Below are 6,797 nucleotides of genomic sequence, written 5' to 3'. Positions count from 1 at the left end.
TCGAAGAATAAAAAAGGATCATTATTAATTGAAAATTGGGTAAAAATGATACTGTATTCTGTTACACAAAGTAATATCTGATAATTTTTTGTCGCAATTTGTGTGATATCTCAATCTTGTCTTGCTGGTTTGAAAGATTTTCAAGATTTTGTATGATTAAATTTCAATCCGCAATAGATGTTATCCAACTTCCAGACCGTAGTTCTACAGTTTATCTAAAACTCACGTCTTTATTTTTTTACAATATAAAATATCTGAAGTAAAGATCTAACGATTCTACGACATAAAACCTTAAATTGGTAGATGTCGTGAAACACACGCGGAATTCGATTATTTCTCGATATCCAAATTCATTAATAAAGAAAACAACAGTCGAGAAAAATGATTACTTAATTATGTTACTGAACTGTCTCTTGATTGATGGTTGGGAGAGTGTTAGGTTTAAATAATGCGTCTGAAAAACCAGGGACTATCTAATAATAATATCAATCTAACAATTAAGCGCTATTGGCCTGAAGGGGTCATGGAACATTTGGGTGGACAATGACCAAGTACCCAGTGGTCAGTTAACGGTCACAGTATGTAGAAGTCATCCTTAATGATATTAGACCGGGCATAATTTATTTATCAATAATACGCGTGTCCATAAATAATACTGTTATCATTTGATCCAATTAACATTGTATAATTGATGACACACATACATGAGCAGTCACACATACGCTAAATTGTTTACAGATATATATATCACACAGTTATTCCAAACACATGTTTCACTAAAACGAAGAAAATATATATGTAATTCTGTACAACACAAAATAAAAATAAAACATTTAATAGAGTCAAAGTATCCGGTATTTAATGGCAGTAACTTAGTGAAGATATTGAGTATCCGGTATTTAATGGCAGTAACTTGGTGAAGTTATTGAGAATCCGGTATTTAATGGTAGTAACTTAGTGAAGTTATTGAGTATCCGGTATTTAATGGCAGTAACTTGGTCAAGATATTGAGTATCCGGTATTTAATGGTAGTAACTTGGTGAAGATATTGAGTATCCGGTATTTAATGGCAGTAACTTGGTGAAGATATTGAGTATCTGGTATTTAATGGTAGTAACTTGGTGAAGATATTGAGTATCCGGTATTTAATGGTAGTAATTTGGTGTAGATATTGAGAATCCGGTATTTACTGGTAGTAACTTGGTGCAGTTATTGAACACCGAATACTTCTATTAAAGTATATTGCTTATTAAACATATATTTCTGTTTATTGTCATGATGTGATATTTTTGTGATAAGTTGCTTGATTTTCTGGGATTTTTTTTCTTACAAAGAATGTTTCTTCATTGATATGGTAATAATAAAATAAATATTGTTCTTGGAAATGTCAAACTGTATTAACGATACCTTTTCTGTCTTAAGTAAGCTAGAGTAAACCTCGACCACCTGGAACTATGATTTTACTATTTATGCTAATTCTTTGCGATGTTAAATGACAACACAAGTCGCTCTATTGATCACACAGGTGTGCTTTATCAGAATGTCATCGCTTAGAGCCTAGAACTGACATTTTCATCTATTTCACAGGAGTGGGAACTTTAGACACTTCTATCTAGTAGAACACAACTTGATGAAGTACAACCCTGGCAGGGTTCTTTGGGTGTAGGAATATCGGTGTTTTTTGTTTTTATTTCTTTTTTTGATTTCATTTCTTATCAAAATATATATATATATTGATATCACACACCAAATAAATTCTACTTCGTATGACTCTACTCTCGGTAGAATATCGGATTTGCTGCATTAATTTTGATATGTAAAGTCAAAGAAATTTCAATGAACAATTTACCTCACCAATGAATTATAAATCGACATGTACAGAAAATAGATCGTCCGTAATGAAGATTACGTAGGAGATTAGATTAGAAATAACAAATATCGGTATGGACAATTTCTTACTAAAGTTGATGAACCCAGAAATATTTCAATGTCAAAATGCGGCATTCCCTAAAAGTGAGTTTGAAATCTGTTTTTTTCCTCACGTGTTACGACCGGTGACACGTTTTTACCTTAATGGTGTGGCTGCTACATATCGGATTTTAAGTGAATTTTTATTTCATATGAGGTTATATCAAACGAGTTTTAGAAAGTGGTTTTGTGAACCCTCGCCAGCTTCATAAAATCTCACGTCACATGAAAACAGATTTAAGATACTTTACATCATAAACATTTTATGTTGCCATATTTTGAAATAAAAAACATGGAGGACAAATCAATCGGAGCAGCTATTTTGTTGCGCCGTTTTCAATTCATGGCATCACAATAGATTTCTACCTGCGCCAGTGCTCCGGGGTATATCACACTGGGGATATTACACTGGATTACAGGTTGATAAATGTATAAAGTTAGGGTTATCTTCGTCGTATCATCGTACCTTGTTACAAAACTGTCTAAATGCAACACACCGAAACCATAAAAATCCTTACTGGTTCCTCAGACCTGCGTACGGACACAAGAAAAGTTTTAAAAAGCTCGCTGATACATATATCGTCAGAGATGTTTTAGAAAGCTCACTGAAACGAATATCATTATAACAAGCATTTAGATGGAATACTCGGTGACTTATTAGCCTGTGGTCAGTGAAACGTGACTTGGTGGAGTGTCATGCTTATGTATCCAGCTTATGACATTTCAGTGTGGTGACACTATAAAGTGTCCATTAATGTCACAATAATCCGCAAACACCCTCATTGTATGACCTTGGCTGTTATGGTGACGTAAAACCATGAATAGCTCAGATTTGAATTATTTCAGCTACCACTACAAACAACACGAATGCCATAAACATCTGGACATATGCAAATTCTGCTGGTGTGTTGATACTTATCATGTCTACCTTGCCTTTGTCAGTTGCGATTCATAGATATTATGGTATTTACACATGATGTGAACGACAACTGACATCGGTTCAATGCTTCTATATTTTAAGCAACAGTTTAGCATTATTTTAATATGATGTGTTGTTAATCAATTAATATAACGACAATTTACCATTTTATTCATGACTAAAACTAACTTCATTCATAGGGGTCGATTGGTCGCTTACATTACATAAATAATATTATGATAACGACTTCGTTATCAAAGGGACAATGGCATTTGTGAGGCTATGAATGCAGTCTGATTTTGTTGGGTTACGAACTTCATTATCACATCAACGTAAGTATTATAACAATAGCACACGACGTTCAGCATACGTTTATTATGACGTTCAGACTACATGGCGAGTGAATTATACTTAAGAAGACATCAACACACGAGGTTTGGCAATTCAAGAGGTCAAAATTATATTAGTCAGTAACTGACGTCACTTCGTGCGTTTTCAAATAATGACGTCATTACATGACTCTAAACTTTTGCAGGCAAACGTAAATTGGTAACGATTTTGTTCACAGGTCTGTCAGGTTAATTACATACCAGTTACATCTGAAGCAGTTCTAATAGGCAGTGTATATATCTACCTTAGTGTTTGTTGAGAGAAAAGACTGCTGATGTGATCGTTTGTCAGTCACCATTTATGGATAGCTGTGTAATTTTCTAGACGCCCAATACTATATCGACTCTGTAAAACGGAAGCTGAATCAAACAGCATGATTGGTATTGCCGCCACTTTGTACTGACGACGCCGAGTAAGGCTTTCCAATGATACAGTGGCTGGACGCCGGAGGACTACTCACTGATGTATCACCCCGACATTCTCTCAAGAGACATCCCATCTATCTCACTTTCCGTCACTTACTGTTAAATCTATTATTACCGACTTTTATCCGTGATAGTGAGACAAGAATGCGGACCAAGGGCAGATGATGTCTCCGAGACGATCTTGGGAGTATTGCTGATGCCGATTATTTATAAGCCTGCGTGTTACATCAGTGTCACAGCGTCCAAACACTTGTTAATGTAAAACCATACCAATGTACAGAGGATGGCATCAGCTGATATGTCGGTTTCAATAACATACCATATTTCTAAACTCATTGCATCTTTTATTTTATTTTGTTGTATTATCCTCAGATACTTCCACAAAATTGATTAAGACATATTTCAATAGTTTTCAAAAAGGACATCCGAAATTGCATTTCAAACTATTTTGTTTCGTTATTTGAACATGGACCTATGCTATGTGTATTGATATAGAGAAATATTTACCAGTAATGTAAGTATATATACCTACAGAAATGGGTTTGTAAGTTTGTTAAGTACAATTTGAACAGCTAAATAAACTCAACACAATACCTAGGATCAATGTTTTTATAAACTATTGTCGCTGTCTATAACTTGTTATCATCAGAATTCTGACCAATCCTGCTGGAATTTGTCACCAAGTAGACATCTACTTTAACACTCACTAACATGATCCATGAAAAAAAATAAAACCTAAAGATGATATTCAAGTAAAATGTAATCAAAACAGTTTGCTTACAGGATTTCTGACTGTTAATTAATACAGAAAATGTCTATTTTACTGATGTAGACAATGCTTATTATACTGATGTACACAGTATTTACTGTACTGATGTACACAGTGTTTACTGTACTGATGTACACAGTGTTTACTGTACCGATGTAGACAATGTTTACTGTACTGATGTACACAGTGTTTAATGTACTGATGTAGACAGTGTTTACTGTACTGATGTAGACAGTGTTTACTGTACTGATGTAGACAGTGATTTCTGTACTGATGTAGATAGTGTTTACTGTACTGATGTAGACAGTGTTTACTGTACTGATGTAGACAGTGTTTACTGTACTGATGTAGACAGTGTTTACTGTACTGATGTAGACAGTGTTTACTGTACTGATGTAGAAAATGTTTACTGTACTGATGTAGACAATGTTTACTGTACTGATGTAGACAGTGTTTACTGTACTGATGTAGACAGTGTTTACTGTACTGATGTAGACAGTGTTTACTGTACTGATGTAGACAGTGTTTACTGTACTGATGTAGATAGTGTTTACTGTACTGATGTAGACAGTGATTACTGTACTGATGTAGATAGTGTTTACTGTACTGATGTAGACAGTGTTTACTGTACTGATGTAGACAGTGTTTACTGTACTGATGTAGACAGTGTTTACTGTACTGATGTAGATAGTGTTTACTGTACTGATGTAGACAATGTTTACTGTACTGGTGTGTTTACTGTACTGGTGTAGATAGTGTTTACTGTACTGATGTAGACAGTGTTTACTGTACTGATGTAGACAGTGTTTACTGTACTGATGTACACAGTGTTTACTGTACTGATGTAGACAGTGATTACTGTACTGATGTAGACAGTGTTTACTGTACTGATGTAGACAATGTTCACTGTACTGATGTAGACAATGTTTACTGTACTGATGTAGACAGTGTTTACTGTACTGATGTAGACAGTGTTTACTGTACTGATGTAGATAGTGTTTACTGTACTGATGTAGACAATGTTTACTGTACTGATGTAGACAGTGATTACTGTACTGATGTAGACAGTGTTTGCTGTAATGATGTAGCCAGTGTTTACTGTACTGATGTAGAAAATGTTTACTGTACTGATGTAGACAGTGTTTACTGTACTGATGTGTTTACTGTACTGATGTAGACAGTGATTACTGTACATATGTAGATAGTGTTTACTGTACTGATGTAGACAGTGTTTACTGTACTGGTGTAGATAGTGTTTAATGTACTGATGTAGATAGTGTTTACTGTACTGATGTAGATAGTGTTTACTGTACTGATGTAGACAGTGATTACTGTACTGATGTAGACAGTGTTTACTGTACTGATGTAGACAGTGTTTACTGTACTGATGTAGACAGTGATTACTGTACTGATGTAGACAGTGTTTACTGTACCGATGTAGACAGTGTTTACTGTACTGATGTGTTTACTGTACTGATGTAGACAGTGATTACTGTACTGATGTAGACAATGTTTACTGTACTGATGTAGATAGTGTTTACTGTACTGATGTAGACAGTGTTTACTGTACTGATGTGTTTACTGTACTGATGTAGATAGTGTTTACTGTACTGATGTAGACAGTGTTTACTGTACTGATGTGTTTACTGTACTGATGTAGATAGTGTTTACTGTACTGATGTGTTTACTGTACTGATGTAGACAGTGTTTACTGTACTGATGTAGACAGTGTTTACTGTACTGATGTAGACAGTGTTTACTGTACTGATGTGTTTACTGTAATGATGTAAATAGTGTTTACTGTACTGATGTGTTTGCTGTACTGATGTAGATAGTGTTTACTGTACTGATGTAGACAGTGTTTACTGTACTGATGTAGACTTACTGTACTGTACTGATGTGTTGTTTACTGTACTGATGTAGACAATGTTTTACTGATGTGTTTACTGTACTGATGTAGATGTAGACAGTGTTTACTGTACTGATGTGTTTACTGTACTGATGTAGATAGTGTTTACTGTACTGATGTAGACAGTGTTTACTGTACTGATGTGTTTACTGTACTGATGTAGACAGTGTTTACTGTACTGATGTAGACAGTGTTTACTCTACTGATGTAGATAGTGTTTACTGTACTGATGTAGACAATGTTTACTGTACTGATGTAGACAGTGTTTACTGTACTGATGTAGACAGTGCTTACTGTACTGATAAGTTTACTGTACTGATGTAGACAGTGTTTACTGTACTGATGTAGACAGTGATTACTGTACTGATGTAGACAGTGTTTACTGTACTGATGTAGACTGATGTAAACAGTTTACTG

The sequence above is a fragment of the Ylistrum balloti genome, unplaced genomic scaffold, assembly GCF_031769215.1.
Source record: "Ylistrum balloti isolate Yb309-2 unplaced genomic scaffold, AGI_CSIRO_Ybal_v1 Utg370292, whole genome shotgun sequence".
NCBI lineage: Eukaryota > Metazoa > Mollusca > Bivalvia > Pectinida > Pectinidae > Ylistrum > Ylistrum balloti.
Note: the sequence above shows the minus strand (reverse complement) of the source record.